This window comes from Octopus sinensis, linkage group LG4, assembly GCF_006345805.1.
Source record: "Octopus sinensis linkage group LG4, ASM634580v1, whole genome shotgun sequence".
Taxonomy (NCBI): domain Eukaryota; kingdom Metazoa; phylum Mollusca; class Cephalopoda; order Octopoda; family Octopodidae; genus Octopus; species Octopus sinensis.
In genome coordinates, this window is record NC_043000.1 from 47,523,915 (window position 1) to 47,548,363 (window position 24,449).

The window sequence follows — 24,449 nt, forward strand, 5'->3', positions numbered from 1 at the left end:
TGGAGTATTTAGTTACATATATCTTCCTCAAAAATTAATTTGCTATAGTGTCTCTTGATATCATCGAATAGTATGAGTCAAACATAGGCCACAGACTTTCCGATTCAAACACTTTCCAGTTGACAGCTATTGGTTAACACGTAGGATGAAGACAACGTGGGTGTGTGTTTGCGTCTGATGTAGCTTGCAATGTTTGTTATTATCAAGTACTGCGTCTGTTATAGCGTGTATTCTATGCTTAGATATCATCTAACCATTAATAGCTGACATTGACGTTATGGGAATAAAAGATGTAAACGGTATCTATGGCCTCCTAGGAAATGCTTTATAATTTGCTTCAGGAAGGTCCTAATTATAGTAGCAGAAACATTTAGAGTGAATAGAGATTAAACCACATCACATTTTTATTTGTAATTCTCGTCATATCTCATGATGTACACCTGCCATACGCCCACGGGAAGTTAAATAATGCAGAGACTAATCAAAACTAAACTGGTTTCAAATTTTGGCACAAGGCCAGCATTTTCGGGGGAGGGGTAAGTCAATTTTAACGACCCGAAACTGGTACATATTTTAGCGACCCTGAAAGGATGAAAGACAAAAGCAACCTTAGCAGAATTTGAACTCCGAACGTATGAACTGGTGAAATGCCACTAAGCATTTTGCCCGGCATGCTAACGATTCTGCCATCTCACCGTCTTAATAATAAATCAAAATAATGTTAAAAATAAAGATGTACTCATACGTGTATGTGACTGGTGCTAATGTATAAACCACAGTAAAACACTAGGTATAGATATAAATTTATACAAGTATATTTAGCCACGCATACTACCAATGGTATATTTATATATATATATATATATATATAAAGACTCCGCCGGTTACGACGACGAGGGTCCCAGCTGATACGATCAACGGAACAGCTTGCTCGTGAAATTAACGTGCAAATGGCTGAGCATTCCACAGACACGTGTACCCTTAACGTAGTTCTCGGGGATAATCAGCGTGACACAGAGAGTGACAAGGCTGACCCTTTGAAATACAAGTACAACTCATTTTTGCCAGCTGAGTGGACTGGAGCAACGTGAAATAAAGTGTCTTGCTCAAGGACACAACGCGTCGCCGGGAATCGAACTCACAACCTTACGATCATGAGCCGAATGCCCTAACCACTAAGCCACGCGCCCTCACTTCGTATATTTATATAATGACACATACGAGAGGTGCTGAAAAGTTCCTGGCTTTAAGGGTATCACGAAAGGGTAGAGCTGTTACCATTACAGAGGAGGTAGGATAGCTGTTTAGGAGAAGATATGCAAAAAAATAATGATGATATACATTATAGTTTTTTTTTTTGCAGATTTAACGCATGATGACAGCTCCTACAGTGGATTTTGGTAAAATTGAAGCACAAACGGTCATGAACTTCCTCATTTTGCAAGGCAAAGAGCGACTGAAATCCATGGAGTTATAAAGGAAGTCTTGAAGTATGGGTTCCTATCTTACTCTACAGTGAAACCCTGGGTTTCAAGGTTTAGGGTCGGTCATTTCGGGGTCGCATATGAACCCAGGTCAGGGCTGCCAACTTCAGCGACCAGAGAGGACAAAGCCGACTCTGTGCACGTCATGATTTTCAAGGATCGCTGGATTTTAGCTAAAGTCATAGCTGAGACTCTGGTTATTTCCAGTGAAAGAGTCGGCCGCATCATACACAACATTGTGGACATGAGAAAGCTTCCAACAAAATGAGTGCCGAAATACCTGAACGCAAATTAGAAGCGCCTCAGAATGACGACATCATAGGCGATTTTGGACCGGTTTTCACTGGGGGGAGGTCGATTTTATGGCTAGTTTAGTCGCCATGGATGGAACTTGGCTTCATCATTACGATCCTTAGACCAAGCAACAAGCAATTGAATGGCATCACAGCGGTTCATCGCGGTCTAAAAAGTTTCGGACCCAGAGTCAGCTGGAAAGATTTTGGTTTCAATGTTCTGGAACTAAGACTGAGTTCTCATAAAATACATATCAAATTGTCGCAACATCAACGCAGAATAATACAATACTCTATTGGGCGAAATTGTTAAAGCTTTGAAGCAGAAACACCGTGGGAAACTGTGCCGTAGTCTCCTGTTTTCGCAGGACAATGCACCAGCACACAGTACATGAAAGTATACGGAAAATACGCAGCTTTGGCTTCGAATCGGTAGACCACCCACCTTATTCTCCTGACTTGGCCACCTCCGACTGTCACTTCTTTCCACAACTGAAGAAACATCTCAAGCGAACGAAATCTCTCTCCGATTTGGAAGTGAGCACTGCTCACAGAGATCAGGCTGCAGGCCCAACCTTCCGATTCTTTTTACAGGGCTCAGAAAAACTGAACGACTTTTGCTATAGTGCGTGAATTTGAGAGCGCTATATGTTCAATAAAATCATATTTAACTGTTCCTTCTCTATTTTCCATTACCCTAAGTCAAGGTATAAAAATTATTTCTAATGTTAATACAAGGGTTTGAAATTTAGTGGGAGAGGGCTTGTTGATTCTATCAGTGCCAGTACTCGCATTTATTTATTTTATCGATCCCGAAATGTTGAAAAGCGAAGACTACCTAGAAGGAATTTGAACTCAGTACGCAAAGAAATACCGCTAGCACTTTGTGTGACACGCTAACGCTTCTGCCCTATCGTCGACTTTCATATATACTGGGTGTTCAGTCTAAATTTGCTACTTTGCATAAAAAGAAGAAAAGAAAACACAATATCCTAATCAAAAATTAAAATATTTAAAAAGTCAAAAATATATCAACTAGATTATGACTGAGAGATAACAGTTTGCTCAAAGTATCCGGAGTCAGCCTTCACCACGGCCTCAAGGCAGGTTCATAATTTGGCGCATGCTTTCCTTACAATGCCACTGGGAAGATATACAATCACCTTGATTTTGGCTACCAGCTCAGCATCGGTGTTGCAGGGAGAGCCCTACATATAGTAATATATAGTATTAGTTGGTCAGAAATTAGACCTGAGGAAGTCATAGAAATTACTTGACAACCACTTCTGACTCTTTCGGAGGTATAGCAATAAGCCGAATCCTGCCGCCTTTCAACATCAAGCCCCTCCAGCCAGGGTTTGACCACGCTCAGCAGTTTCACATAGCCACCTAGACCGAGACCAAGATCCTGTTCAAAGATGTGAGGATAAATCTGGCATTCAGACGCAATCAGAACGCCAACTGTGTGTCTGCTTGCTGGCCACAGCTTTGTAGTCTCCGTTGCAGCAGTCAATGCTTGCAGTGTTCACAAGGTATTGAGCAGCAGTCATAATATCGGGATTTTGATACCCGGCACGAATCCTCATGAATAAGGTAACTCACTTCCAATATTCACATGATGTCCAGTGGTCCAGGTCACCTAAATTTTTCTCAGCTACAACTTTCATCTTTATACATTCCAACACCTTTGGGTATTTCTTCATTACATCAATTTATATATATATATATATATATTATATATATATATATATATATATATATATATATATATATATATATAACGGTATATAATTAGGGCTCAGTAAAATAATTTACTTGGCCACATACTGAAATTTTTAGAAATAGCAGCCATTTCTACTACTTTAAGAAAAGTTTCCCAGATAGTGTTTACTCAAAAATAATTCACGTAGATATGGAGGGAAAACAGCAAAATATCCCATGTACAAAGTATGTGGCAAAGTAAATTATTTTACTGAGCCCTAATTATATAACGTAATATTTTCAATATGCCTTGAATGGTCCTTTTACATACTGAACACTACTTGGTGAAATTAATTAATAATTAATTGATTTTACCCTTTATTATTGATAATATATATATATATACTCTTTTACTTGTTTCAGTCATTTAACTGTGGCCATGCTGGAGCACTGCCTTTAGTCAAAGAAATCGAGTCCAAGACTTATTCTTTATAAATCTAATACTTATTCTATTGGACACTTTTGCCGAAAGGGTAAGTTACGGAGACGCAAACACACCAGCACCGGTTGTCAAGCGACGTTGCGGAGACAAACACAGACACAAAAACATATACACACACACACATATATATATATACATATATACGACGGGCTTCTTTCAGTTTCCGTCTACCAAATCTACTCACAAGGCTTTGGTCGGCCGAAGGCTATAGTAGAAGACACTTGCCCAAGGTGCCACGCAGTGGGACTGAACCTGGAACCATGTGGTTGGTAAGCAAGCTATTTACCACATAGCCACTCCTACATGTGTGTGTGTGTGTGTGTGTGTGTGTGTGTGGTGTGTGTGTGTGTGTGTGTTGTGTGTGTGTGTGTGTGTGTGTGTGTGTGTGTGTAATAATGAGGGCGCATGGCATCGTAATTAGGCTGTTGTACTCACGATCACGAGATCTTGGTTTCAATTTCTAGACCGGATACTGCGTTGTGCTCTTGAGCAAAACACTTCATCTTAAGTTCTTCTGCTTGTGTAGTCGTTCGGCAAAATAACTGAACACTCATACGTCATTTTCGACGGGAGAGTCCTGCCCTTTATACTTCCTATACCCATCTTTTTCCCAAATAATATCTTATACTGAACTCTACTGTTTCCCTCTTTTTAACTCCCTCATGTCGTCTCTGGTAAGACTAACTTTCTCTTTATAAATGTCCAAAAAGTCTACACAGCCTTGGCTTCGTTGTCTCTGCTATTTAACATATTATATACATATATGTATATATACATGCATTATAAACATACACATATATGTGTGTGTATGTATGTGCGTGTGAGTCGGAGTGTATAGAGAGATGGCGGGGGTCAACAGAATTCATTTTCCATTAACTCCTAATACGTTAAACGAAATAGTACTTGTATTACTCATCAACATCAATGTTGATGAGTAGTTCACCTCCTCAAGCAAAAACATATATTGTTCACAATATTTAGAAAATATCACTCCTATTAACTCTTTCTAGTGAGTATAATTGGGAATCCTGAAAATATTGGTAATACCTCTTCTGTGCAGAAAGGATGTATTTAAATATTATTCCTGCACCACCTAAAACTAGAATGCAAACAAGTATAGTTTTTGTAAATTAAATTTACGAGATTGAATTCTTCACTATTTTACTTTTGTTGATTTTCTCTATGTCTCTATTTAACTACTTATCTATGCTACCGTCTAGCTAACTACTTATGAATATAATTTTCTATTAATATAATATATAAATTCTATGGATGTGCTTATTACTATTTCTAGGTAGTTATGTCTGACTTCTTTATTTCTCGGTCTCTATCATTCTCCTTTTGGCACTCTTCCGTTTCACTTACTCTCTCTCTCTCTCTCTCTCTCTCTCTCTCTCTCTCTCTCTCTCTCTCTCTCTCTCTCAAGGACTACTATTTCTGTAATCTAACCTTAGATGTACTAAACACAATCACTGTAGGTTTAAGTTTCTGAACTAATAATATCATATTATGGGATCAAACGTTTCTACAACAAATTATAATTTTCTCAGGGTACTTTAGCGAACTTTTCAGAACATGAGTTACCTTTCCTTTGCTGTTGTAATATATGATGAATAATTTATGTGGCTTTTGTATATGTTGTCCCCCTACTCACACCACTAAAATTTTTATCATTTACTGCTTTGGATAAACTAACAATATTTCAACAACTGGTAAAATTCTGTATTTATATATATGCTTATATATGTATTCAATATATTTACATATGCATCTTTTGTATTTAATGTATTAAATATTCTTTGTATATCGACCTGCCTAAATTGCTTGTCCGTACACTTACTTCTCTACCCACTCAAGTTTAAACCTCAGGAGAACTACTAAGTGTATTCTGTACTGAGAATATCTGATTCTCGTCTATGGTGGGGGAAAGCATTATGGAATTAAAATGAAAGCCCAAGAGCTGATATTGCAGCAAGTCTCCTTTCCCCTAAGGAAATGTAAGTGTTGTTAGTTTCGTCGCAGTTAAACAGTATTTGAGCGCAGATCACGAAGAGATAAAAAAAAAAGAGTACTGCAAAGAATTGTAATCCTTGCCCTAACGACTCTACCAATAAGAATAAATATCTATATGTCTCAAGTACTGCTACAAGAGATATCGTTGTTTCACACACTTTGCGGCATTTTGCCCATCTTTACATTCTAACTTCAAATTCCGCCGCGGTAGACATTTTCTTTCATACATTTGGGGTCGATAAAATAAGTACCAGCTGAACATAGGAAGTCGGTGTAATCGACTTGTCCCTTCACCCGAAATTACTGGCCTTATGCTAAAATCCGAAATCAATATTTCGCAGATTGAGTATTCTTTTTTTTCTTTTATTCTTTTATTTATTTCAGCCATTTGACTGCAGCCATGCTGGAGCACCGCCTTTAGTCGAGCAAATCGAAACCCAAGTCTGCATATTTTGGAAGTTAGGTACATAGCTCTGTAATTAATAGGTTCGGTTCATAACCTCGTGGTTTCATGTTCGATCACTTTGTGCAGCAAGTAGAAGTGTTTTCTATCATTTAATCAAGACTAAACAAATTAAATTTCGTAAAGCCATCAGAGGTACCATTTCTATTGCTGTGCTGGTAGAATTAATCTGCCACGCGTATTAAACCTATATACTTCATGTGCGCCTTACATAGAGTCCACATTAACGCAAGTATCGGGACTCTAGTCTAAAGCTAAATACTTTCCCTTCCCTTCCTTGTTCCAGGCACGAGGCTCTAACAAAAGCTTGTACACCTGCCCTTTCAATTCCAAAGAATAAAACGATAAATAAACACAAAATCTGAAATTTATTGACTGCATTATCTTTTGAGGAAATATAAGTGAACATCGAATGAGGATTTGAACTCACAACTCATATGTTGATAATTAAACAGATTGAAGTGACTCGGTGATTTTGTCTCTACCACACGTGATTAATTTTGAATGAATGCAATCCCAAAAGACAAAGAAATACCAAAAATAAACAAGCAAGCGAGGACAAAATAAATCAAATATACAAACAATACAAATCGTGCAGTGTTTGTTTCTTCGAGAGTGAATTATTAGAGATATCAATAAATCAGCATAAATTAGCATTAATTAGCATAAGATCTGAAATAAATATTACAGTTATATAATGGATTGCTTCTATTGGTTGATGGATGAATTTTATCTTCAGCTCCAGATTTTTGCCAAGTATAACATTCCAAAATTATCATTCATTTTGGGTTACATTTACTGAAATCTTGCCGATTCTTAAAGTTTTTGTCATCATTCATACAATTATTTATTGATAACTTTCTTTAAAATTCTCTCTTTCAATCATAAACAGCATTACTGTCATTAGTGAAGCTGTTTGAGAATGAATACATGTAAAATTTATGATAATGCATTCAATGATCAAATTATCAACTTTAAGTTTTAATGTGGAATTTCTTTAGCCTTATCTAAGAAACACTTTATAGAGTTTCGGATCTTTTTTCGTCCTTTCAATATTTTCCGTTATAACTTCATTAGTACAACAACAAACATAACAACAACAAAATCTAATTAAAACTCCCTGTTTTATATGTCTTTTACACTATTTTGTTAACATCCCCAATTTTGTGTGGGCAGTTGTTTAGCCTCTGATTGGCCTGGTCGATAAAAAGACGTTGGCAACCATAATGGTACCATCCCACTTTTATTTTTATTTTTCTATTCATTTATTTCATATTTATTTATTTATTTTCTGCAGATTACACTTTCTCGTGTTCTCATGAGTCATTCCTTTTTTAAGACGATAATATACAGGTTGAAGGATACTTGCCTTCTATTTCAAGCAATTAAAGAGAGTTTTTTTAAGGAATCCTGCTCTGCTTGTGTGCATGTATATGTTTCTGAGTGTGCAGGCGCATGCGTGCATGAGAAATCACTGTCGTTATAGTATTAGATAGAATGCCTTGGGGTATATGCTTCGGCTCTATTCCTGTTTTCTCTGACAAAGTTTTCTACCTTAGGCCGATCAAATATCTTGTTAGGCAGATGTGGTAAACGAAGATTGTGGTGAGAGCCTCTGAATATATACCTTTAATAGATAACAGGTAAATCTCGCTACATACATACATGCATACATACATACATACACAGCCTCGACTGCGGACGACTGTCTTATGGGGTCAGCATTTGTGAGGGACGTGATGAACTCGGTCGGAGCCAGCTAATATGCAAAACGAACGGTTGGTCACTATAAGCAAGTCATTTGTGCTGGTTGTTCGGCAAAAAATACTGAACTCATATATACATACATACTTACATACATACATACATTCATACATACATACATACATACATACATACATACATATATATATGTATATATATCTTTTACTCTTTACTTTTTTACTTGTTTCAGTCATTTGACTGCGGCCAAGTTGGAACACCGCCTTGAGTCGAGCAAATCGGCCCTAGGACTTATTCTTTGTGAGCCTAGTACTTATTCTATCGGTCAATTTTGACGAACCGCTAAGTTATGGGGAGGTAAACACACCAGCATCGATTGTCAAGCGACATTAGGGGGACAAACACAGACACAAAAACATATACACACACATACACGACGAGCTTCTTTGAGTTTCCATCTATCAAATCCACTCACAAGGCCTTGAGAAAAATTTTTCTCTGTGTGTATTTCATACAAATTATGTGATGTTTACTAAATTTTATTCAAAAACCTGGCATCGTATTGAATGTAGGCCGAATACAGGGTTCTTGGTGACGTGGCTAACAATAGCAGGTTTTCAGTCGCTACGTTGATTGGAACAACATATCTTTGGCATCACTAAGGACATGCAGATGTTGCACAAAGTGATAAAAATGCGAAAACAAATTTTTATTTACAAAGTATTTTCTTTCATTTATTTAGTAATGTTCATTTTTATTAAATGTTTAGTTTTACTGCAGTCCTTGTATTTATTTTTTTAATGAAGCAATGAATCATATTTTGTTGAAATATTTTTCAGTATAATGCGTATTCAAATAACTCTACTTGAGACATTGTAAGTCGTCTTAAAAAACGTTGTTTTGGTGATAGAGAGCTTTAACTCTTATCACTGCAGCAAGCTGGTATATAAACTAAACGTATCTGTAATATTCACCCACAGGTAAATATATGTATGTTTATATAAATAAATATGCGTATGTCTACGTGTATATGACCATGTAAATATTCATTTTCTGCTTTTCTTTTAATTTCAATAACCTATATTTTTAAAACCGAATTCATTTATTTTACTTTTTTCTGTTTTAATGTATTAAATAATACATATTTTACGCTAAAACTACCTAAATTAAAACATTTTTTATAAGAATTTCTTTTGAATGTTTGTATGTGATAACTCAAACATATTTTCTCTTTTTCAATATTTTTGTTTATCGGCGAACTAAATTATAAATTATTTTTCCCGCTTTATAAAATATATTTCATCTCTTTGTAATAGAAAACTTACTTCTCACAAATTTCATGTTTACTAAGAAATAAGATTCGTAACAAATTTCCTTTTTTTTTTAAATTCTAAAATATCTTACTTTTTATACGTTTCATACAGATGTTTTTGTTTAGAAAACATCTTTTTGCTTGTTTCCTCCAGACAAAACCATATTTTACGTTTAATTCCTCTTATTACTTGTTATCACTTATATATATATATATATATATATATATATATATATATATATATATAATATATATATATATAGAGAGAGAGAGAGAGAGAGAGAGAGAGAGAGAGAGAGATATGTAAGTATGTATGTATATATATATATATATGTAAGTATGCATGTATGTATATATATATTAGTGATTTGAAAATCTTGTATGTCTCAATTAATTTTTACAGTGGTACGATTTTAGGAAATCCCACGTACGTTACACTTCATAGTTTATATCATATAATAGTCACCTTTTGGGTTTCTTCATCTATAAAGTAATTTCCCGAGTCAAAGAATGAGTCTTCATATGAACACTATTTGATTATGCGATCGCCTACATTACCTGTGAGAAACAGCAGCTACATCTGATCTCAATTCGCATCCTATAATATTAATAAAAAAAAGTAGTAAGGCCATATTAAATAATGTACTCTTAGATATACAGCTTAATAAAAGATTAGATGGTCATGGCTAGAACCTCGTTTATCATTAGATTTGTTCAGTCAGAACTGATCTAGTATCAACCAGGTATTAGAACAGCATAAATTCATTCTTAATAATATACTACCCGATGGCGGCGAACTCGCAGAAACGTTAGCATGCCGGCTTAGAGAATTTTCGTCTGTCTGTACATTCTGAGTTTAAATTCCGCCGAGGCCGACTTTGCCTTTCGTTTTTTCAGATTCGATAAAATATAAGTGCCAGTTAAACACTGGGGTCGATCCAAGTGACTTACCCCCTCCTCTGAGCTAGCTGGCCTTGTGCCAAAATATACTACCCGTAAGGTGGCGAGCTGATAGAATCGTTAACATGCCGGGGAAAATGCATAGCAGTGTTTCCTCCGCTTTCACGTTCTATGTTCAAATTCTGCAGAGGTCGACTTGCCTTTCATCCTTTCGAGATCGATAAAATAAGTACTGAACACTGGGATCACTGTAATCGGCTTATCCTTGCCCATCAACTGGCTGTTTTTCTGCCAAGATCTTAAACCAATAATATAATAGCCTGAAATGGTGGTTGGAAAATTTGTTACACTATGGGACAAAATTGTTTAAGATACCACTCTTTACGTTATGATTTCAAATCTTCTCGAAGTCAAATTTTTCCTGTCATCCTTCCAGGATCAATAGTATAATGAACCAGGGAATTAATTCAACCGACTATACATACAACTCACTAAATTATGACCTTGTGTTAATATTTGAACTTAATTTGGTATCACCTTAGCTACGTTGTCTTAACAGCATTAAAGTCCTCCAAGCAAGTCAGCCGCTGGGCCCCGTAGTATTTATTTACTTGAGAGCTGACCATAGCATACATAGAACAGAATTGGGTCCCTACAAGCGTGCGTCTCATGTGCAACTGCTCAATGCTCCTATATCTTAAGATAGCAATGACCATGACTGAATGGGTAATATTTCCTCCATAATCAAGGGGTTTTGGATTCGATCTCTCTTCGTAACATCTTGGCTGTCTTTTATCGGTTCTTGAAATCTATTCAAGCCCTGTGAGTGAAACTGGAGGACAAAAAGGGATTAGATGCCTGTCGATTCTTTCTTTGTCACACATTGTTATACAGTGACTCTCTACGAAATGCTACGTAAAGTACACCTGTCAGAGGAACATATAGTCTATTTATATGTTAATGAGTGGGTTGTCTTTTAGTTCAAACACTTGGAACACTTATCGTAAAAGCAACAGATATCCACTCAGTACGCTCAGTCTATTTGGCAAAACTGTTTCTCTGTACAAAACTAGTTTTGTACGAGTGGACAGAATTTTTAATAATTATATTTGAAAAGTGGTGAACAGGATAGAAGCATGTAGAAATTAGATTCCTCTTTCTGGATTTTCTAATTAAATTCTGCAAAATGATACTTTCCTTTTCATCTCTCTGCAACTGATGAAAAATAGCAGTTGAGTAATAAACTCGATTAAATCAACAACACATTCTCTCTAAATAAAGTTATTCTGGTATTGAATTAAAACTAAACTCACAACAGTTTATATATCTGTAAAGAATGTAAACATCTCATAAGCCCTGGGGATACTGTTTTCGAAGACTGCTGCTCATTCTAAATTTAGAGCATTAACCCATTAACTTCTAAATTTTTTTATTTATTTTTTTGGCTTTGCCAGGTGTCTTAGAAGTTAAAATAATATATAGTATTTGAATTTTCTTAATATGTGAATTATTTTGGAAATTATGATAAACTTTTCAAAAAGTCCTAAATGGGAATCGCGGAAATAAGGCATATGTATCCTTTTCTATTCAATTACAATAATAAACATTTTAGTTATGTCTTGAAATTATAGCATCAAATGCGAATGTGTATGAAATATCAACGAATGATATAGATAGGAAATGCAAAAACAAAAAAGTTTTCAAAACAGTCAATATTTTTGTAGTTTAAAAATAGCGATTTATAACATGAAATGTCCTCTAGAATTAGCCAGAATTAATAATTACAAACGTTAACTACTAAATATTGTTAAACACACCTCTGCAAATGCAATGTACATAAGCAATTCCCTTTAAATACAACGAACAACCGGCAGTGAGACTGTTTGTAGCAGATCCCCAAATGCGGCTCATGGCAGGCAATGGGTTCAGAAGATAAGATAGTGACGATCCCCAAGTAAATTGAACGCCAGACTACTGTAGCGCTTGTCATCAGATTTTGTCATCATAAATTTCACTGATGAAAGCGTTTCTTTTAGTCGCTTTTGTTTTGTATGTTTTTTTTTTACTTTTTCGAAATAGAAAAAATAAAGTACCAGTCACTTGTTGGGGTAAGCATAATCGGTTACTGCTTCCCACAAAAATTAATGTCATTTTATCTGCATCGATATCATTATTACATGAGATATTAATTACATGTAAAATTAGACTAGACTAAGGTGTACAGATGTAAATGTATTTCCAGAATAATTGAGGTAATCGTAAGCAATCGAAATTCAAATGCCATTTCCCTCAAAAATGACAGCTAGTCTTCTCTCAGATTATAGAATATTGGCTTAAAATGGGACGATCACATTAGATAATCTAATCCTAGAAAGCCTTAAGGCAAGGATGGTTAAATTTGGAATGATTTTGATCATAACACTGCTTAATCAGGGTTGATTTGGAGCTAAACAACCATTTCGACAATAACATTAATTCTCTTTCTTTCCACCTCTCTATCTCTCTTCCCCGCCTCACTCTCTCTTTAAGGAACATCAGAATAAGATGTTCATAGCGACAGATGAACTGGAGACTTGTTTTCATACTTTATTCACTTCTGGTCTCTCATCTTTGAAAGCTTCAACGAAATCAATGTTATCTTTGATATCTACAATGTTTTAGATCGTAGTTATTAGAAGACACTTCTTACTAATCTATCCAGTCATAAGCTCCTTCCATCTCTTATTTCTTGGAGCATGAGTTCCTAATCCCATTCTTACGATAATGAACGTATCCAAAGTACAAAATTGACAAGCTAGAATCCTTCAGTTGAGCAACTTAATTATTTGGAACTTCAGTATTCCACAGGAGACTATTGATTCGCTTCTGGAAATTTTACAAAGGTGCATGGCTGGGCAAGGTTCTTTTTGTAGAGAATACCAGTGGTTGCTGATGCGCGTAAGCTACATCTCTACACATCAAAAACAGAAGAAAGGCCCAATACAGCTTGGCATAATTTCGCCACAGGTGTTGCGGTTACAGCAGCAAAAATCTCCAAAGAATCTTATCGAACATACTAACAAATCTACCAATCCATGACCCAGGGCTAAATACCCTTGTAGTTGATTTATCGACCTGGAAAGATGAAAGCATAGCTGACCTCAGAAAGGTTTGAAGTGGAGCAAATTATATCCGATGCTCTAACGACTTTTTTTAAAAAAAGACACGTTTACATCACCTTTCCGTTCATAAAACATATACTATATATTTTCATTGTCGCTATACATATATCTCTCTTCTCACTTTGCCTTACTTTCTATATCTCTTACATTTCAGATTTCACACTAGATACGTTTCTTGATTATACTTCATCTGAGATGCGACACGCAGAAATATGTTTATGCAAATCATTTTTAAGATACAGACATCGATCTAGACATCATCGAACTCAACATCAACCACTTCAATCATGCTGCTCTAGGATAGCTTGCACATGTTACAATCATTGTCTTTTTTCCGTTGAATACCCTCTTTTTTTCTTTTCTTTAAATGGTCTAGACAGTGGCTTGTGGCCATGCTAATTTTTTAAATTTATTTATTCATTTATTTGTCGTTTTACTGGTCAACTGTACTCAGATATTTTAGCATGCATCTACAGTGTCGCATTCTTGTATATGCTTATTTACCTAATATAGTCGTTTGAACTTGCGAGAAACAACAGCTAAATTTTGCCTTAATTCACATTTGATTGAGATGATGATGTAGTCCAAGGAAAACAATTCCTAAAAATTCGATGGGAATGTCATGGTTTGAATGACTGGGTTTTGCATTACTTACACCACTAACTTCTGTCAGCCAAGGCTGACCAGGTGCCTCTGCACACGAATCAACAGCATTGAACGGTGTCCTTTTGTAAAAAACTAGCTGTTGTTCATGTATGCAAGTCTCCTTTTATTACAATATCTATGTTTATCAAAGGGAAAAGCCGCTGCCTTGAGATGCAGATTAGCTCCAGTGTCGTCGCATTGAACCAGAGCAGATGCTGTAAGGTATCTCACCTTTGTTGTAATCGTTCCGCCAGCCCACTATCTTCGATTGGTATTTCTTTTATTAACCTGATAGGCAAATTTGAGCTCGACAGGAGCGCAGACTGTTAGAACAAACACTGCAAGGTATTCTAGCCATCGCTCTAACGAAAAAGCTATTTCATTACCTTATCCTTGTGGGTGTTTTTCGCATTTTTTTCTTTTAATCAAGTGTACCTAGTTAAGTTCGATGAGAAAGTTTTATTTGAGGCAACCGATTTTTTATAGCTGGATATGTCAATAAACAATCAACGCAGGAGTGGCTGTGTGGTAAGTAGCTTGCTAACCAACCACATGGTTCTGGGTTCATTCCCACTGTGTGGCACCTTGGACAAGTGTCTTCTACTATAGCCTCGCGCCGACCAACGCCTTGTGAGGGGATTTGGTAGATGGAAACTGAAAGAAACCCGTCGTATATATGTATATATGTATGTGTGTGTATACGTTTGTGTGTCTGTGTTTGTCCCCTCAACACCGCTTGACAACCGATGCTGGTGTGTTTACGTCCCCGTAACTTGGCGGTTCGGCAAAAGAGACCGATAGAATAAGTACTAGGCTTACAAAGAATAAGTCCTGGGTTCGATTTGCTCGACTAAAGGCGGTGCTCCAGCATGGCCACAGTCAAATGAGTGAAACAAGTAAAAAAGAAAAAGAGTAACTTCTTCAGCAATAACAATCACCTTGAATGATTTCATAGCTTGATACTTTAAATGCATAAAGTGATTAACTACCAGACATATCGGACTAAAATTATTGTGCTAATTGATCCAGATCTTTACGTTCTAGGTTCAAATTCCATCTCGTTCAATTTTACCTTTTATCCTTTCGAGGCCGATAAAATAAATGCCAGTCAAGTCTCGAATTCTTAATTTAATTGTGTAATCCCTCCCAACAAAGTTTTAGTCATATGTCTACCAAATAAATTATTAAGGATGGTAGACTGGCAGAAACTTTAGAAGGCTGAACAAAATGCCACGCGGTATTTCTTCCGTCTCTTTAAATTCGGAGTTAAAATCCCAAATAAATTAACTTTGTCTCCTTACCTTTCGGGATCAATAAAATAAAGTGCCCCTCTAGAACTGGAGTCAATTTAATCGATTATAACTTTCCCGCTGATTTTATGGCGTTATACCGATGGTGGGAACAATTATTTCATATATTTTATCTTTTATCTTTTACTTGTTTCAGTCATTAGACTGCGTCCATGCCGGGGTACCGCATTGAAGTATTTTAATCGAATTTTTAAATTTGAAAGTTTAATATTTATTCTATCGGTCTCTTTTTTGCAGAACCGCTAAGTTACTGAGATGTAAAAAGACCAACACCGGTTGTGAAGCGGTAGTTAGGGTGGGGACGAACACAGACGGAAAAACTCAGATGCATATATATATATACATATATAACAGGCCTCTTTTGGTTTCCGTCTACCAAATCCACTCGCCTGACTTTGGTCGGATTGAAGCTATAGTAAAAGACACTTTCCTGAGGTGCCATGCAGTGGGACTAAACTCGGAACCATGTAGGTCCGGATTGAGTCCCAATATTACTATCATTTCTCAAATCATCCAAACAGCAAAGAGTTTGAGAATTTGGGATTGATTTTCATGAGACTTTAAAAGAAAATTTTAAGTGAAGCAGATGGCAGTCCCAATTTGAACATGAATTTGTATATTCTATTACAAGAATTTAAGAGACAAGACGGGGTATTTCGATTGAATGATAGCGCCATGAAAATTTTATTCAATGACATCCAATAACTGCCCGTCAAATTATTTGAATGACGTCAGCAAAAAGGTAAACAATCGTGTTCGTTTGTAAACATCATGAAATATTTAAAACACTAGTAGGTGTGATGACGCCTTGATAAATTTAACCAGTTATGTGTACGTAAAACTCTTTGGATGACGTAAACAAGAAGATAACCAATCATCTTTGTTTGTAAACATCATGTCATGTTTAAAACACATGAACACACACTCTTTTTCTTTATATCTTATTTTCCATCTACACACAACAATAATCGTATTGGTTTTATTCCATTTGGTTCGTTTCATTTGGATCTGACGTGTTCCAGTCCTATACAAATGACAATAAACAAACTGAATTTGATCAACGAAACATCTGATTTCTTTTTTTTAATCTTTTTCTTCACCTGGCTACGCCATTATCTTGCAACAGAAGATTGAAAATAGTTTCAACACATTTCGCAGAAATTTCCTTACAAGGATTATGATAAATACGCTTGTGTATTGACTCTGATGTGCAAATTCTATGTCACGCTGTATTACTAGAATATATAGTAATACAGAAGTAATTGCAGATCCTTGTTCTGATATGCGCAACGAAACTAACTGTGGTATGAAATGAACTTGCAACTATGCACTCAGTTTTCTAGCACTTTAATCACGACACCATTTTGACACAGCGGGTACGACCGACCAATGTGAAAATTTCTCATCATGTAAACTTAATGGCGGTGGAGTGGAATAGCTATGTATTGGCAGAATCGTTAGAGCGTCAGAATAAATGCTTTGTATCATTCGTAAACCGACTCTTTGCGTACGAAGTTCAAGTCCAAACGAAATAAACTTTGCCTTTCATCCTTTCAAGCTCGATAAAATTTGTGCCTAAATTAGAATCTATTTTCATTTAAGTTTCAGTGTTTATCGTCACTAGAGAATTAGAGGTCTCGTTGATTCCTGAATTTTATATATTCTCTATCAAATATTTCCAAATAAACGATTATCATTCACTTATAGTTTCCTTTTTGTATTCCAATCTAGTTCTTAGTTATTGATTTCTATCCTTTTACACCTTTTTATGGGAACTAAGTATATTTCGACTTCGTCTTCTTCACTACATTATCCATTTATACTTTTTACCATTTTGCTGGTATCTATCATTGATCTGTGATCGTGCTGGTGTATTGTCCAGTATATACGGTTAGTTTCAAGGATAGGAGATTAAAAAATGGGAGTTTCAAGGATAGGAACGGAAAGCAAACCCACTTTGTTGGTATTGAAGGCAGAACATAAAGAGATGATAGACTTAATGTATAATAAGAAAAAATGCTGTAAGGTAAGATTAAATATTTATTCGTTCTATCATATCTATTAATTTCGCTGCTAACAACCACTCTGCTTGATCCAAAGAGGAAGGCCACAAAGAAACCAATCGATCTTCTAGAAATAGTAGCCTAATCTCCTGAATATAACACCCTATTTTCATAATATATAGATACATTGCGCCATGTGGTTCCACGTGTTTGTGTGTGTGTGTGTGTGTGTGTGTGTGTGTGCGCGCATGTGTGCATGTGTACATATATAAATGTATGTAGGTACGTCAATAATGGGATGGCCATTTCTGAAATGCTTTTAATCATAGATTTGCCCTCAGGTACATTGCCTGCTTGGTGTATTTTTATTAGTCATATTTTTTTATATACAAACTGGGAGATGGATAAAATAGACATCAACACGCATACACACACACATATATATATATATATATATATATATATATATATATATATACTATATATATATATATATATATATATATACATACATACACCCCCTACATATATATATATATAAGGATAGGTGTATATGTATGTATATATATTATATATATATATATATATATATATATATATATTATATATAATTCTATCCCGAGCTTTCTAAGCAATAACGGTTTTTCTTTTAGTTCGGAAAACATCTGAAAACATGAAAATAATAGAACTAAAAAGTACATTTTAACTTTGAAAAAAAAAAAAAACCTAATTAGCTTTGGTGAACAGTTGTTATTCATGGCGAAAATGTACATTTATAAATATAGTGAGATCATGAAATATATACAGGATAATAAAAACATCAATTACGAAGCTAAACATTGCACTAAGATGTTACTTGTCAGTTAACGTGTTAGTGTTATTCTTCTTTTCCGTCTGAAGACATTAATCAATATTGTGCATCATAAACATTCTAAAGCAATAGCTTAAGTTAGTATCCCTTGTTGCATTATATATATATATACGCAAGCACACACACTCATACACACACCCATGCACGCACCTGGTACGGGAGTCTCTGAATATATGTATTTATGGGGGAATTTAATGCAGAGCTAACCATTATTCACTATTAAATTTTCTTCAATCATGAAATCAGAAACAGATTCTATATTCAATGGTAATGTGGATCGAAGCGACTGAGAATTTTGATTTGAGATTGAATACTAAAATGGTTAAGAAGTAATGATGTACCACACCAAATTTCTTTCTGTGCTAAGGTCTCTATCTTTACATTTTGAATACAAAACACGGTTGTGTAGATTCTCGCCTTTCGTCAATTCCACACACTGTAGTCATGCCCAACAAAATTGAGATTTTGTGTAATGTAAGGAAGCTGTCGAATCGTTTCAATTGTGGGGAATTTCTCCAACAAGCGGACAAAATAACTGTCATTACAAATGTGTAAGTTATAAACTTCACTAAAGTTGTATCGGCTACACATAAACGGCACTTTACCGCCGGCTCACTATGAGATGTACAAAGAGAATTATTTCAATGAATTTCTACTCAAAATAAACCTAGTTACGAATACGAAAAACTAGATGTTTAAACACTACAGAGGTTCCCCGCAGAAATAGACGAGTGAAACGGGGTCAATATTGAAAACACAGCACAACATTTACAGAACACACGTGTATCAAATATAATAATTTCAAACAAAAGAAAACATGCAACAGATACATAAATTTAACAGTTAAAAATTCAATTTGAGCAGTCATGATTACACCAATCACATTCACACAACGTACTACAGGGAAGCGGTACTGCACGCCATCACTGCTTCATCTCAAACAGAAAACTGCCATTGTGCCTCTGTGTGTGTGTGTGTGTGTGTGTGTGTGTGTGTGTGTGTGTGTGTGTGTGTGTGTGTGTGAACGTATATGGAGTGGCTGTGTGGTAAGTAGCTTGCTTACCAACCATACGGTTCCGGGTACAGTCCCACTGCGGGGCAACTTCTGCAAGTGTTTTATGTTATAGCCTCGGGCCGACCAAAGCTTTGTGAGTGGATTTCGTAGACGGAACCTAAAAGAAGCTCGTCGTATGTGTGTGTGCGTGTGTGTTTGTGTGTGTGCATATGATTGTGTGCCTTTGTGTCGGTGTTTGCCCCACCACCACCATCGCTTGACAACCGGTGCTCGTGTGCTTACGTCCCCGTAACTTAGCGGTTCGGCAACGAAACCGATAGATTAAGTACTAGGCTTACAAAGAATAAGACTTGGGTTTCGATTTGTCCGACTAAAAGCATTGCTCCAGCATGGCCGCAGTCAAATGACTGAAACAAATAAAAGAATATGTACAGAGAGAGACATATACATATAGAGATTGATATCTATGAATGTATGCATATGTGTATGAGTGCATAAATGTACGTCTATTTATATATTCACATACATACACAAACGTACATTTGTGCGATTATACACACACACACACACACACATATATATTAATACCGGCAGAAGAATTATTAATACAAGGCAATCTTGTTGTATTAATGGTGTCAATAGAAATATCATGTTATATATATATATACAAATATACAATAATTTTGATAGCTCTGATAGGTTTCCGCCAGTATAGGCCTAGGCCATGTCTAACTCAATAGCACCACCTAGTGAATATATATATATATGTGTGTGTGTGTGTGTGTATGTGTGTGTGTGTGTGTGTGTGTGTGTGTGCGTGCGTATATATTATGTATGTATGTATGCCGGTAGATATATATATATATATTATATATATATATATATATATTATATATATATAATATATATATATATATATAAACTTCACTAAGGTTAAACGGAAGCAAAATGAAACTGCAGAAAACAAAATTTTACATTTTTGCATTAACAGTATCATTCCACACTCATTTTATTTCCACCACTGTGAAAAGACCACCAAAAATATTTCGATGGTTTTCTTCCCCACCAATAATCTGAACATTGATTTTTTTAACGTCTCGTTATTTAGAGTTTAGAAGAATATATCCTAAAAAATATATCAGGAAATATATATAATGTTAAAATTGCTACAGGGTCATACATATTCCCTAAGGCAATCGTTTAAATATTCATCATTAGAATTTAAATTATGAGTTCTCACGATCACTGCTATGAAGATGTCATTTTATTTTTCTCCAAATTAATCCATTAAATTTAATGCTCAGGGTGAAAAATATTTATATCATTACTTTCTTCTTTTCTGAGTTATTTACGTGAAAAGTCGTGCTCCATTTTTTTTCTTGTTTTTTTAACAATTTCATGCGTAAAAGCCTCGGACCTACAATGTTGTTCGTGCGTGTGCGTGTGTGTGTGACTGTGTGTGAGTGAGAGAGTACATGTGTTTGTATGTATGTATGTATGTATGTATGCATGTATGTATAAATGTATGCTGTGTGCACATGTATATATATATACATATATCTATACACAGTAAAAATATAAAAATATACAAGGAGCAAAGATACTGAAGATTCAGTATACATATATACATATATGCATATATATATATATATATATATATATATATATTATATATATATATATATGTATATATACATATACACCTATATGTATGTATATATATATATATTTATAAATATATATATATACACACACATATATATATATATATATATATATACATATATACATATATACATATATATACATATATATATTGTGTCATCCCATAAATAATGCGGTTTTTTAAATTCTATTTTTCAAAATTAACATATACACAGTTTTATTTTATCTAAAATATTCTCTCCTTCATTTTCTACAATGCTCTTCAATCTATCTGGTAGACTTGCAAGGCTCCTCTTCCGAAATTTCCTAATCTGTGACGAAAATACTCCTCTAGTACTGTTCTGACTTCATCTACAGACTTCATATTTTTGCTGTCCAAATGATTTTCAAACCTGCGGAATAAATGATATTCAGATGGGGCGACGTCTGGTGTGTTGGGCATCGTTTCTCATTCAAATTGCTCGAGCACTTGGAATGTCATCTCCGATGTATGTGGCTGAGCATTATCCCGATGGAAGAACATCTTTCGTCTTGAAACCAAAGATTGTCGTTTTTCTTCTGGCGTTGACTTAAGCCCTCAAGCTGCTCGCAGTAGATCTTGGTTATCGTTTGGTCGGAGTTTAAAAGCTCAAAGTGGAGTAAACCTTTCATATCCCACCAAAGAGATGACAACACCTTACGTGAGTGAAGACCTTCTTTAGCCTGAGGTGCCAGTGTTTCTCCTTTCTCTACCCATTGTCTTCCGCGCTTGACATTTTTATAGAGAACCCATTTCTCCTCAACAGTCACTATTCGGTCAAAAGGATTCATTCGTTAGATATGACAGCAAAGAAGAGCACACATTTACTCTCTGCGTGTGACTAGGAACGGGAAGTTTGTGAGGAACCCATTGACCCAATTTGCTGATTTTTTTCCGATGGCACACAGGTGTCGGTGAATGGTTGACTGACCAAATCCAAGCTTATCCGCTAGTTCCGTGACAGTTACGATGTAATTTTGTTCCACCAGAATTTGCAGGACGTCCTCGTCGAGCTCTGCAGATCTTCCAGGACGAGGCTCGTCTTCTAGGCAGTAGTTTCCGTCTCGGAATTTCTGGAATGACCGTTGACACTGGCTTACACTTATTGCCCAGTCCCCATATATTGCATCAATATGCCTCGCATTTTCCGTTGCGTTGTACAGTAGATATTTATATTTCAGCTTTCTATAAACAGAGAATATTTTAATCTTAAAAAAAAATTTTTAAGTGAATTACATTGCAAAAATTTTGTGGCGTGCATATTCAAAAAATATCTTTAAATGAAAATGACTTCGAAAATACGGTAAATATTTTGTAAAAGATCCGTTCGTAACCTCGGTGTGAAATTATATTTTTTCCATAGTTTTTTCGAGCGCATTCAACGTATCTCACTTCCAAAGATTTGGCTGCCATTTCTGGCACGCCCTGCCACCACATAACAGTTATTTGCGATAAAGGACTGAAACAGCTGCTATGTGGTATCAGGGAGTGCATGAAATAGCTGATGAACCTTTCCTTTTCTGGGGAAAGGAGCCGTTTACACGTGATTTCGATGTCACATTCGTTGAAAGTATGCGAAATAACCTGGAAAAAAACCCCAGAAAACCCACGAAATAAATTCCGTTGGTGGGAAACTCGGAGTTTCCAAGGATACTCCGAGGTCTCCACCACTCCGCTCCCCTTTCTGTTCCGAAAGAATGTGGCTTGCGGAGGGTTTGGAGGTGAGTTACGTTGAATGCACTCGAAAATACCCGTGGGAAGTACGAACAGGTCCTTTACAAAATATTTAACCAGGATCGGGACAGTCGTGCAAATACAAGGATCGAATACACGTGTCTGTGGAGTGCTCAGCCACTTACACGTTAATTTCACGGGCAGGCTGTTCCGTTGATTCGGATCAACCGGAACCCTCGTCGTCGTAACCGACGGAGTGCTTCCACTCCACAAGGATCGATGAGACTGGTAAAGCAAGGACTAAGCATCTGGCGGAACAGAGGGAAAGAGACAAAGCAAGAGACGCCATGAATCGGATGCTTATGTGAATAGAAACGGAATAAAGCAAATTTCACGTAAATTGGACCAAGGATTTTTTCGGATATCTTTATAAATAACCAAACCGGCGTATAATGGGGGAAATGCTTTTAAAATAAAGTACCATTGAAATTTGAATACACACCGAATAACAGAATTTTCGCGTAAATCGGAACACGGATTCCCGGAGACAAGTGTTTTTTTCGGGTACCTTGAACCATTGGTGACCCATGAATATACATATGTATGTATGTATATATACATATATATATATATAATATATATATATATATATATATATATGTATGTATATATGTATGCATGTGTATATATAAACATATATATATATATTATATATATATATATATATAAATGTATGTATATATATGCATATATATATGTATATATGTATGCATGTGTATATATAAACATATATATATATATATGCATATATATACGTATGTATATATCTATAGGTGTATATATGTGTATGTATATATATATACATGCATATATATATATACATGTGAGTGTGTGTGTGTATGTATATATATATATATATATATATATATATATATATATATATATATATGATAACTATTAATATCAAGTACCGATGCCGTAGTCTCATTTAGCGAGACTTAGAAATATTAATATTTCTATTTTTGAAAACCAGTGGATGTATTCCATTGAATTGAGGTAAATTATCCTTCGAACAGACGGTCAGTAGCGACGCCTGCTGGGTTCGGCAGCCCTACGTTGATAAGGGGAAAATACCCTGAAACTAGTCTTTAGATGCCTACCCAACAAGGAAAAGCGGCTGACCTAGCCTGTTCGAAGGTTATAATGGGCATAGGTTCGTGTTTCACGTAACTCGCTAGAGGTGATTGCCTCTTGGAGTTAATCAACGGCAGCATTCGTCCTGTTTTTCTAGACTGCCATGTTAGCTTGGTGATAACTATCAATATCCAGTACCGCTACCGTAGCCCCCTTTAGAGAGACTTAGAAATATTAATATATATATATATATATATATATATATATATATGCATGCATGTGTGAGTACATGTAAATGTCTGAATGTGTGAGTACTTTTATAATTGTATGAATATCTTTGTCAAAACCACAAAAATAAAAATAAAATGTATATATCAAATATAATTCTCCTTGATTTTTATTTTGCTGTGGTTATGAAAACTTTAGCAAATGCATTTTTGCGTCACTTGCAAATGATTTAGTAAAATTCTTTAATGTTTCTACTGTTCTTTGACTGTGAAATTTAGAACCTATAGGCAAATTTTAGCTGAATTCCTCATTAACTGTTGCATGATTCAAAATG